This window comes from Schistocerca americana, chromosome 4 (genome assembly GCF_021461395.2).
Source record: "Schistocerca americana isolate TAMUIC-IGC-003095 chromosome 4, iqSchAmer2.1, whole genome shotgun sequence".
NCBI classification, from domain to species: Eukaryota; Metazoa; Arthropoda; class Insecta; order Orthoptera; family Acrididae; genus Schistocerca; species Schistocerca americana.
The window spans coordinates 152,849,226-152,862,924 of record NC_060122.1 but is presented as its reverse complement, the minus strand read 5'-3'; positions in this window follow the sequence as shown (position 1 = coordinate 152,862,924).

Genomic DNA, 13,699 nt, shown 5'->3' with positions numbered 1-13,699 from the left:
TGGAGGAACGGAACAGACTCCTGCCCCAAGAGATCAACTGAACACGATGGATACATCATTGCCGGAACATACATGTGAAAAAGGATTTTCCTCCGACAGCACTTCGTATGACGAATATTGACTTCGGTAATGAATAGGACAATATGAACGCAGCACAAGCCTACAAAATCGCTACGTTGAACATTAATAAGATACGCTCCTCCCTCCATTTACAACATCTGGCCGGCCGCGGTGGTCTCGCGGTTAAGGCGCTCAGTCCGGAACCGCGCGACTGCTCGGGCATGGATGTGTGTGATGTCCTTAGGTTAGTTAGGTTTAAGTAGTTCTAAGTTCTAGGGGACTGATGACCACAGATGTTAAGTCCCATAGTGCTCAGAGCCATTTTTGAACCAACATCTGTAAGACTTTCTATACGCAGCTGACGTTGATATACTACCGTTACAGGAAGTAACAGATATTAAATTAGAAAAGATACGTGGATACAACGCCATAATAAACCCCGGTATCGGTGCAGAGCTGGGTACCGCAATTCTCACGAAAGAAGGCATCCGTGTCACACAAATAGCAAAACTTGAAAACAGCAGAGGGGTTGCAGTGACTGTTAACAATGCCCGCATCATCAACGTTTATGCACCGTCAGGCAACAATAACAGGCGTGCTAGAGCGGATTTTTTAAAAAGTGAAATCATTCATCTCTTCGGTACACGTCAAGATTATATAATCCTAGCCGGCGATTTTAAGTCTGTACTCAGCCCGAAAGACCAGACACCGAATTTCAACAAGTCCTTAGAACTGGAAAGAATAGTCCACCAAATGCAGTTAACCGATACCTGGGAACATACCCATGGCGCACAGGCCAGTTTCACATATTTTACCAGTCACTCAGCAAGCAGGCTAGACAGAATTTACGTCTCGTCCACTCTTAAGAACCATGTACTCCAGTCTGAGGTCTGGCCCACTATGTTTTTTGACCACGCCGTGTACATCACCACAGTAAATTTAGAAAAACAAGAGACTTAACGAGCGAGGGGCATATGGAAACTCAACATTACGCATCTACGAGATGAGGAATGTCGCGTAGCATTTACTAATGTGTGGCAAGAATGCGAGAAACGATTCTCGCTATACAGTTCTGCCATAGCTTGGTGGTTACAATGTGCGAAGCCTAAAATAAGAAGAATGCTGATCGATTAGTCACGACAGAAAAGTTTCTGGATTAAAAAGACGACTGAATTTTATTTTAGCTGCCTTAGAGACCTGTACACCTTGGACACACGATTAATGGAGAACTTTAGCCGGATTCAGAAAGTTAAAGCAAAGCTTTTAGCACTGAAGCGGCGACAGTCAGAAGGTTTTAAAGTCAGAGCGAGAATACACAACATTGTAGAAGGGGAAGAAACAGCTACGTATCATGTAATGCGTGAGAATAAGAGAGGAAACAGAAAAATACTGACAGAAGTTAAGTTACCTGATGGGACCAGGCACACAAAACAGCATGAAATTCGAAACGCTGTTCATAAATATATCTCAGATATGATGTCCACCAAACCTACCGTCGACGAGGCGCGGCGTGATCTTGTTAGACACGTATCAGGACGAATTAGTACAGAGCAAGTAGAAAATTTCACGGCTGAAATAGAAGAGGACGAATTGAAAGACGCAATAGCACAGAGTCCTAAAAATAAGTCTCCAGGACCTGATGGTATCGCCGTGGAATTCTACCAAGTGTTCTGGCCACAATAGAAAAGCAAGTTGCTATGTATGTACAACGAAATCATGAATGACACTGTTGCCGCTCCCAAAGAATTTCCTGAAGGAATCATAGTTCTAATTCCTAAAAACTCACTTAGCAAAGCAATTGAAAACCTTCGCCCAGTAACATTGCTCAACAGTGATTACAAAATTATGGCCCGCGTATTAGCAAGAAGAATAAAAATGGTTATTAACTCTGTAACTGACACGTACCAAACATGTGTAGGCAAAGACAGAAACATCTATCGAATATATGAGAATATAGGGGTATAATATCAACCGCAAATGTATGCCGAATAAAATGTGCTTTAGTGTCATTAGACTTCGAGAAGGCGTTTGACAGAGTAGATCATAAGTATCTCCTTGGTATCATGGAAGTAATGGGATTCCCACCACGATTCGTGAGGATTATTCAACAGATTCTGAAAAACAGTGTAGCACGAATAATGATAAACGGACAACTAAGTAGAGAGATTGAATTGACTGGATCCGTTCGTCAAGGTTGCCCAATGTCAATCGCCCTTTTCGCAATAGCAATAGAACATCTCCTCGCGACAATCACACATCACCTGCAAGGATTGTGTATAAACGGCAAGAAAATAGTGTGCAACGCCTACGCAGATGATGTGGGCGTCCTGGTTATAAATGAAGATGAAGTAGCGAAAGCTCTTCAGATTGTACACACATATGAACTTGCTTCTGGCGCCAAACTAAATAAAAGGAAGTCAGTCATCATGAACCTAGGCAGAGGAATATGCATGCAAAATCGGGGACAATTGACGGAAGTATCCACATTGAAATGTTTGGGTTTTGAATTTAGGAGCAACATCCAACACACTATTGCCGTCAATTATAAAAAACTACTTGCAAGCATACGAGCATCTGTACAAGGAAACAGTATGAGGCAACTGGACGACATACAGAAAACCAAACTAGTAAATGTGTATATAACATCCAAACTTAACTATGTTGTCCAAGCTTTTCCGATGCCATTAGAAACAGCCAGAAGAATTTTCTCCGCGATAGGAAGCTTTGTATGCCGAGGCAACATTTTCAAAGTGAAGTTCAATACACTAACACTCCCAACAAGGAAAGGAGGTTTAAACCTTGTTGACGTCAGTTACAGGTCACGAGCGTTATGTGTGTGTCGAATGTGCAAGCAGTGGAAACAGATGTTCGACAGCTTAACGGCCCACTTGCTGAATGAAATTGCTCCAGCAAGCATGCAGCCGCCAATAGACGTGAAGCGTATACCGGCTGGTCTTTGTCACGTAAAAACTTTTCTCGTTGAGTACAGTTATATCTCCTCGAGGCTCTCTGAACAGCAGTTGAAGAGAGTAAAGGACATCTATACATATTTGATGGAAGCTAAGGAAGGAAATATTATTGAAAGAAAATACCCCAACAACGACTGGTGTGCAATTTGGAAAAATATCTACGATCGGAACTTACCCTCTAAGGTGAAAGCAACTTGGTCTAATGCAGTCAGCAGGAAAATATCAACTAATTCCAAATTGCATGCTATACATCTTACAAATTCGCCCTTGTGCGCGTCATGCATGCAACCTTCTTGACACTGAAGAACACCGATTCGTGTGTGAAAGAGTAAGAGACATATGGCATACAGTTAAGCAGAAATTAGCGACCGTTAACAGAACATCTCCAACCGTTTTCACCGCCGCAGATTTTCTGACTCCAGACGCAGTGCCATATCCTAATACGAAAAAAAAAATGCTGTTAACTGGCTAAAAGGGCGCACAGTGCACTATATCCTGTAGGCAGAAAATAAAAGCAAAGAGGATTACTGGGTGTATCTAACGACTCAGCACCATCATCTCATGCGGACAAAAGACTACAAAAAAAAAAAATTACGCATGCTTCCTAAATAGAATCATGGAATAAAATTATACAGGGAACAATAACAGATTAAGATTGGTACGGAATTCAGAGATGACAGCCTTCCACGATTACAGATAACTGGAACCCGTATGTCTTCGATCCTTTCACGAGACACTACAGAAAAGAAATCAAGTCCGTGGCAAGACTCACCGGAAGAAATTAGACATCAAGTTTTATGTACTTTATTTTTTTATCACCTTATGCCATACGCAGAGAAGTTTTAAGTTCTAAAAAATGTTTTTCAAGGTGATGACAGATTTTATGTTTTCCTTATGAAGATGAGAGACTTCAAGTTTCAGTTTATTTTAATATACTTGTCTTTCCATTAGCAAGAGGAAGATTCATTACCTTTAATTAATATTAAGAAGAAATATTTATTCTCATTTATGTTAGCTAAGGTAATTTAGGCATCCAGCTTACAGAAAGAAATAAGAATCCGAAATAAAAAAAATAATAAAAAATACAAAAAACGAAAAAGTGGCCGAGCACTCGCAAAAAGTAAGAAAAATGAGGGTTTGGCATCAAAAACATAAAAAGTACATAAAATAAAAAAGTAAAAAAAAGTTGGTAGAAGGATGGACTCTTAATAATAATAATAATAATAATAATAATAATAATAAAAACGACAAAAGCAAAGAAGCTAGCCGAAGAAGGCAAAACAAGGTGAGCGTTTGGAAGGGAGCCGGTGTACCGGCCAGCCTCGATGTGGTTTTTAGGCGGTTTTCCACATCCCGCTAGGTGTATACCGGGCTGGTCCCCACGGTCCGCCACAGCTTGCAGACATATGAACACATTCACACTCTTTCATGGATTCCACTAGACACAGACAGCTGGGGTACGCTAATTCCGTCCCGGGGGGTGCGAGGTGGCGGCAGGAAGGGCATCCGGCCACCCTTTATAACATTAACATGCCAAACCCGATTAACCGTGGCCGACCCTGCATATCCACGGGACAAGGCGCAAGCGATAGAATATGGCCTCTGAGACTGCGCGTAAATTTTCGAACTCGCTCTCCCAGGCTAGTATTGGCGGATTGTTTCCACACCCCCGTCTACCCCTTTAAATCGGTAACCCTACAATGTTTCGCTGTCATTTGCATTATCGCCGTCCTTGTTTGTTATTGGCACGTATTAGGGGCAACTGTTCGGATCTCCTAGACCACGTTCCGTTAACTACGTTCCTGTTTCTTCGGTACAGTACAGAATGTGTTCGCAGGAACGTGTCAGTTTTAACGATCCTATGTTGGATGAAACTGTCAGTCGGTGAGTGGCCTTGTAAGGTGCCAGGACATAGGCACATACACGTTAGCTTACCAACATTAGTCTTAATAATAAAGGGACTGACAAGGGCATCAGATCATGACTCTACTGACTTATGATAAATGTGAGGCACTCTCGAGCAGTACTCCCTGCATGTCTGCAGGATTGAGCCACTAACTTAAAGCGTTGGTGAAAAGCGTCGGAAGTTGAGAATTGTGGAATGTAAAGTCTGCAGCTGGCCTAGCTCGCCGGGCCGCCGTGAGCGGCAGGTAGCGGTTACCGGAAACGTGGGACAATACGGAGCTTTTGGGAGTAGCCCGGCATCCGGAGCCACCTGTGCTGGGCAACACGTGGCGAAGACGGGAGTTTCGTTTGCCTAGGGGCGTTATGACCTACTCGATCATTGGGTAGATCGCAGAGGAGGGATTTCGGCGATGATAGGGCACTCGACATTGGCCGAAACTGTTCTTCCGCCGCGTTTTCGTACACGTGGGGGACGAGAGAATTGTGGAGGGACTTCACCTTCAGCCATAGAGCGGTACGGACTTGGAGACGGCGTCTTGGCCATCGTCTTCGAAGGGAGACATACGGTCTGTATCGCAGCACTGCACCAACGCGTGTTCCGTGCAGAGTTCTGCGGTTAGAGCTCTTTGTGTGCTCAGAAGCGAGATTTCCACCAACGCCTAACCACTTCCAACAACTTACCTAATATTCTCGATCTAGAAGCTGTCCTTGTGAGGTGCTGAGTATTTACCAACGCAGCTGCCGGTAATAGGGGCGCGTAATTGCAAATTGTTAATGTGCCATTCTCAGGAGTATGTGGGTGAACAAAGAGATTCACATTTTTTTTTTTTTTGTAAATTTTGTCAGTTGTGGGGAATATCAAATTAAAATGCCAATATTACGATCAAATTATCGAATTCATTGTAGCTAGCATTTACCCTGTCCCAGTAATCTTTACATGTACTCTTGTCACTGCACAGCTTGCCCAGACGGGAAGGAAAGAAGGTTTGCAGTCTTTTATGTCAGCGATGAACTGATAAGCTTACAGCGTCGGTGATACATACATATCAAAAAAAGTTTTGTATCACATGTTGGCGAGGCATTCGTCTTCATGGACGGCAGTTCGCGCCCCCATCGTGCACATCTTGTGAATGACTTCCTTCAGACATCGTTCGACTAGAGTGGCCAGCATGTTCTCCAGACATGAACCGTATCGATCGTGCTTGAAAGGGATTGAAAAGGGATGTTTATGGACGATGTGACCCACAACCACTCTGAGGCATCTAAGCCGAATCGCCGTCGAGGATTTGGACAATCTGGACCAACAGTGTCTTGATGAACTTGTGGATAGTATGCCACTACGAACTCACAGAACTCCTAAACATAGACGTTCTCTGTGGATATTGTATCACAGACACAGTCCCTTTGAATGTTCACACACGTCACTAAACCCACCCAAAGATGTAAACAACAATGCATGATCAATGCCTATTAGATCGAGGGGGTCCGACAGCCGATCAGTTCCAGTCATTCCACCAAGAAGGAGCTACACGGCTCGTGTTGTCTGTAGTTCAACCATGGCTAGACGGCCAATACTGCAGTTCGATCGCGTCCACATTGTTACTTTCTGCCAGGAAGGGCTCTCAAAAAGGGCATTATCCAGGCTTCTCGGAATGAAGCAAAGCGATGTTGTTCGGACATGGAGGAGATACATAGGAACTGTTAATGATATGCCCCGCTCGGGCCGCCCAAGGTCTACTACTGCAGTGGATGACCGCTACCTACGGATTATGGCTCGAAGTAACCCTGACAGTATCGCCACCATGTTGAATCATGCTTTCGTGCAGCCACAGAATGTCGTGTGACGATTCAAACTGTGTGCAACAGGCTCCATGATACGCAACTTCACGTCCATGGCGAAGTCCATCTTTGCAACCACGACGCCATGCAGAGCGGTACAGATGGGCTCAACAACATGCTATCGAATGGACCGCTCAGTATTGCCATCACGTTCTCTTCACCGATGAGTGTCGCATATGCCTTCAAACAGACAGTTGTCAGGGACGTGTTTGGAGGCAACCCGGTCACCCTGAATCCCTTAGACACACCGTCCAGCGACTGCAGCAAGTTGGAGGTTCCCCTGCTGTTTTGGGGTGGCATTGTGTGAGACCGACGCACGCTGTTGGTCATGGAAGGCACTGTAACAGCTGTACGACACGTGAATGCCAACCTCTGACCGATAGTGCAACCATATTGGCAGCATGTTGGCAAGGCATTCGTCTTCATGGAAGACAGTTCGCGCCCCCATCGTGCCCATCTTGTGAATGACTTCCTTCAGGATAAAAACATCGTTCGACTAGAGTGGCCAACATGTTCTCCAGACATGAACCGTATCGAACATGCTTGAAAGGGATTGAAAAGGGATGTTTATGAACGATGTGACCCACAACCACTCAGAGGCATCTAAGCCGAATCGCCGTCGAGGAGTTGGACAATCTGGACCAACAGTGTCTTGATGAACTTGTGGATAGTATGCCACTACGAATACAGGCATGCATCAATGCAAGACGATGTGCTACTGGGTATTATAGGTACCGATGTGTGCAGCAATCTGGACCACCACCTCTGAAGGTCTCGTTGTATGGTGGTACAACATGCAATGTGTGGTTTTCATGAGCAATAAACAGGGCGGAAATGATGTTTATGTTGATCTCTATTTAAATTTTCCGTACAGGTTCCGGAACTATTGGAAACGAGGTGATGCAAAACTTTTTCGATGTGTGTAGATAAAGAAATAAACGAAAAATACAATGATACTGCCAACGTTCTGTCCTAGTGGAGGATTGTTCATAAGGAGAACTTTAGGACAGTTGTGGTGGGGAATTTTCTGTTTCTTCAATAAAATACTTTGTTAGTTAAAATCAAATGTGTTCTGAGTGGTGATCCCAGCACTGAATGCGCAGACCTGTCGAAGACAATATTGCAAGTTTAATCTCTAGCACTTAGTTGTAAGTAGAAATTTACTTGCTACAATCATCTCATAATTTTTCAGAGTGTAAAATCCAGTTCTATAACTGTTGGTTTATGTGTAATTTAAAAGAAACGTACGAAAGTATGTGATGGTTTCTCATAGAAGTAAAATGACGCAGGCTTTATTTAGTGCAATAAAATCAACAATGAATATTTAAACAACACTTAAATAACTGTAAAAATAAGTGACATACAACTTCAAATAAAAGTTTCACATAATATTCGCCTTAAATGTCGGCTAAAACATGGGGGTCCCAGACACCCAACCTCTCAATATACGTTACAGAAAAGTCACCTCGTCAGTTAAAGGTTAACATCTTTACTTCTGCCAATACCTCATTCTCAACATGCTGAGGGGTTTATATCGACATGATCTTAGTATACTAATGTCGTAAATATGACAGTTAAGTGTTATGCGGGAACCTCAGACGCATTGTTATCCCAGGCAAGATTGTAATCGATATGGTTTTTCATGGTTTAAGTGTAATTTTTTGGGAAGTATCAAAAGGGGATTTGCATCCTGTGGGTGCCCGAAATAGCTGCCTCTGCAGTAGAGTGTAGTATTTGTGCTGCGGTGGATGACTGTGGAATAAAAGGAAGAGAGGCAGAGACAGTACTGTACAGCGTTCGCATGTACGAGGCATGTCCAGGTACTAAGAGCGCTGAAAATATTTTTCTCCGACTTAGTTGGCAGCGCTGCTTTCAAGAGCAAGGTGTCGGCACACTCGTTTGTCCCTGTTGGCTGAAAATTCCTGTTGTGGTAGAAATGAGTGTCTCTCTGCCGAATCCAGCAAAATGCGAAGCGAGTAGCGCAATCGGTTTTCTTCTTCCAAAGGACGCACTTCCCGATTTCTAGCGAAAGCAGAACTGTTTACGGCGATGGCGTGATGAATCCTACTAACAGGTCCAAGATTTGTAGTTAACTGAAGCTAGCGCAACAATAAACAAAGCAGTGGACTTCCCTCAGTCGTAACTATTGAGATTGTCTACAGTGTGGAAGAAAAGATTTGTGGCGACCATCGACTCACCTTGGACGAAATGATCGCCATGTTTCCAAAAATCTTCTGCAAGAAATCATTACTGAAACACTTAGGTTTCGAAAACTGTTTGCGAAATTGTACCAAACCAGCTCACAGAGCAACACAAAGTCAACAGAATCACGGCTTCACAGCAATTTCTCGAGCCCTTCGAACCGAAACGCGAAAAATCTTTAACCCATTCGTGACTGATGGCGATAGTTGGGTGGGCCACTACACCTCTGAGAGAAAACTCAATAAATTTAGTTGCGACACCCTTCTTCATCATCAGCGAAAATATTTAAAACCGTTGTTTCGCCCAGAAGTTTCACGATCTCTGTCTTCTGGGTCCATTAAGTGAATGTCAGTGAATTTTTTCTCCAGAGGTAAACAATAAATTAATGTTGCGCTGTATTATGGAAACATAAAAAAAAAGGAAGCTGCGGATTGCGATACAGGGGAGAAGAAGTGAAATCTTGAAGAAGTTAGTGTGCTTGCTGCATAGAATGTACGTATTCACACGCCTAATGTCACGAACCAACTCTCAGATTCATTACACCCTGCTCACAGACCTGATCTGGCACCTTCAGATTTTCATCTTTGCACTTCTCTGAAGTGGTTTATGGATGTACATAGATTTTCTACCGACGACAAATCCAGAGTGCCACCAAACAATGGAGGAAAAAGGCAACGGGAGGACATTTTGACGAAGGTTCAGGAAACTCATCCCTCGGCTCGCAAAGTGCATTTAGAAGCAATGCAAGGCCGGCCGTAGTGGCCGAGCGGTTCTAGGCGCTTCAGTCTGGAACCGCGCGACCGCTGCGGTCGCAGGTTCGAATCCTACCTCGGGCATGGATGTGTGTGATGTCCTTAGGTTAGTTAGGTTCAAGTACTTCTAAGTTCTAGGGGTCTGATGACCTCGGATGTTAAGTCCCATAGTGCTCAGAACCATTTGAACCATTTGAATTTTTTAGAAGCAATGCAAGTAAACAGAAAAATAGTGTGAGTTGTACAACTGTGAAATTTTAAATTTTTCATAACAATATTCTTTTCTAGATTTTTAACCGACTAAGTACTCTTAATGCATCGACAAATCATAGTTCCATACAGAGCAAACACCACAACATTGAATTATCACGACTGGAAAATTGACAGATTCTGAATCAAGTCGCTATAAAGCGCAATAACGCCAACAAGTACATCGATCGTGTTGTTATCTAATATCTGCACAAATACAACTGCAGTGCCTCATATAATTCTCCCTACGGTACAGGGCTAAGTCCACAATAGTTCGACTTTTTTCCAAATATGAAAACATCTGAAATCGTCTTTCTTTCCTGTAAGAGCTCTATGCTGACACTACTCAATGGACGAATACACATAGCGCCTTGAGTGCAAAAATGACACTACTCAAATAATGCAACTACATCAAGAAGAATCAGGAAGAGCATGCTGAGTGACTGGAAAGAGATACTCTTAGATAAATAAATATGTAATTAAACAAACAACACTGTCCATTATTTATCCAATGACCATCGTAATCTTGGCACTTACAAGATGATTACGGATTATAGAAGGAGACTACGACTGCAGTAATCAAAATCTGTTGCAGGCTTCAGTTATTACTTCAAATTTGTGATGTAAAAGGCCGCAAACGTGTCGAATTTTACTTCTGTCATGAAAAAAACACACACAGAGCTTCTAAACAGAACGGTTTTTCTGTAAACCGTCAATTTGCATTGCTGTTGCCTGTCGCTTGGCATTGACTGAAGAGAATGTCCAAGACCTCGTTAAGAACAGGTATTGCATTCAGGTCATGAACGAAAAACGAATGCTACTATACTATTCAAATTTTATTTCCTTTAATGGTCGGTAATCTCGTTTTTCGACTACGAATGGACAAATTTAATCTCAGCACTTTTTAGAAACCCGTCTCTGCAATATGACTGTGATGTACTTTCTCTGCCTCGTGATGACTGGGTGTTGTGTGATATCCTTAGGTTAGTTAGGTTTAAGTAGTTCTAAGTTCTAGAGGACTGATGACCATAGATGTTAAGTCCCATAGTGCTCAGAGCCATTTGAACCATTTTTTTTAGCAAAACAACAACAATAGTTCTGCTATTCTTTGCGAGTATCGAGGCATCAAAGGGATACAGAGAGGCCCTCTTCCCACACTGAGTCTGAAAGACGTGGTTCGGAAGTTCGAATTAATTGCCTAATTGAGAATTGATCCTGGGAGAAGCCAACGCTCATCTGCGCCACGAGTTGTTGAAGGAGTTACTGTTGCCATGGCTGAGAATGCTGGATACTATGTCCGATCTTCATGCAGTGCAGGAGCTGTGTCACAACAACTGAACATTTCATGGTTCGCCGTTCGAAAAGTGTTGTGAACAATTGTTAAATGGTATCCATACAAACTTCCAGGCTGTCGGGAATGCAGGTGATCGTTACACTGAACCAAATCTTAATCTGGAATGTAAATGTGATACGCAGTTAATATATGTGACACTCACGAGGAAATGAAAATGCGTTTCATTCAATCGTTTATTCGTTAACTCTCTTCCGGATGTCCATAACAAATGATTCCACAAAGTTTTATTATCCTACGACCATTCATTCCTCATGAGGGCCTTCTCAGTAGCGATATTTTAATTCTAATACACATTAAAACTTTCTGCAATAAATTGTTAATTCTTTAGTTATAGATATTTATGACAAGTAAAATGCTGTATATTTTTGAAACAAGTTATACAGAGTGTGGTAGGTTAAGCCATACTTCGTCGGTCGTGCACCATCTTGTACCTTGAAACGGAAGAAGTCTTTGAACGTGGCACTTGCGCTATTTGTAAATGAACTGAGTTTCGTTAATGCCTTAACAATTACACTTTGTTGAAACTGGAAATTGGTATTAATTTCTGAGTAGTCTGATTTACTTGCTGATTCTTGGTGTATAGCAGAGGAGTAGTGTAATACAAGGACTATTCGGAAAGTGAGGAAAGATTGGTTGCGAAATGGAAACCACTGTGGAAATACGACGAGGCTTTTCACAGACGTTTTGGGCAGTGTCTCTAGTATGCCCGTTGATCGCATCAAGACGCTCTTTTCAGTTGTGAGCGTACTGTGAACGAGTAAAGGTGCCTAGAACAACGATGTCTCCCACCAAGTAGGAGCGCCCGCTGAGAGGCTTCGCCTTAATGAATGCAGCCCACCTAACGCAACTGCCACGCACTTCCTTCTTCATGGCAATTCTTAGCCGCACTCTGCAGGGGCAGTGAAGTCGCTCCTGCAGCCTTTTCGATGGGAAGTGTTCGATCACCCACAACACAGTCCTAATTGGCTCGTCCCGAGTATCATCTCTGTTCACATGAAACACTGGATACAAAGACAACACTTGGGCGAAGGCTACGCGCTATAGACCAGCGTAGAGAATTAGCAGAAAGCGCAGGCGGCTGCCTTCTATGACGATGGTGTTGGAAATTTGGTATAACGGCCCGACAAATGTCTAATCGGAGCGGCGACTATGTGGAGAAGTATCTGGAAAGTGTAGCTAACTCTTGCAAATAAAATGTTTCTGATTTTCACTGTGGTTTCCATTTCGCGACGGATCGTTCCTTACTTTCCGAACAACCCTCGTAGATAGACGACTAAATACAGTAGTGGCAATATTTGCTTCTTGGCAACACTTTTAAAAATTGGTCGGATATTTGTTCCTTGGTACATGACTATTTCATAAATGGGAACACGTTTTCACGCTTGGAAAAGCCTTAACATTCCGGAATAATTTATGTAATTTCGGAGAAGAATGCAGGACATAAAGAGCGAATAAAAAAATATACTTAAAATCTGACTGCAAGCGAAAGTATGAAAAGTGTAGCAATATACAGCAGTCTCCTCTATCAACTGCTGTGCACTATATAAACCGACAGAAAAATATCGCAACAGCAGTTGGCAGGCGTGTTTCTACATCTGAAAGATGATGTCGAGCAAAATTTCGCGGCAGAACGCATAAGAGTGACGCTAGAAGCGCCACTGTGAGGATGCAAGTCAGGTTCCCTTTAAATACACGCTGCGACGGTCGGTAGCGTTAGTTGCCTTTGAGATTGGACGTGGTGACTCGGTGTTAGTCGAGAATGCCTTTAAGGCGACAAAGACGTCATGATCAACATCTCACTGAGTTTGAACGAGATCGTGTAGCAGGAGTACGAGAAGCTGGATGTTCTTGCAGCGATATTGCAGAAAGTCTTAGGAGGAATGTTGTTTGGAGCGGTGGTCAAGAGAGTGTACCGTTGCAAGAAGACCGGGCCACGGACGGCCACGAGGTATTACCGCGAGAGAAGACCATCGTGTTGGGCATATGTCTTTGGCGCATCGTACTGCATATGTAGCAGCAATCTGAGCAGCAGTTGGCACCGCAGTGACACAACGAACTGTTACAAATCGGTTTCTTCAAGGATAGCTCCGAGCCGTATGACCTGCAGTGTGCATTCCACTGACCCCTAACCACCGTCATTTGCGACTTCAGTTATGTCAAGCGAGACCTAATTGGAGGTCAGGTTGGACGTCTGCTGCATTTCCTGATGGAAGCTAGGTCTGACGGTGTGCCATTGATCTAAATATATACTCCACTAGCCACTAAGAGGTATGTGGTGGAGGTACAGTTCGGGCCAAAGTCATATTTCCCCTCCTCTGTTCCACTCGCGGATAGCGCGAGGGAAAAACGACTGTCTGAACACCTCAGTA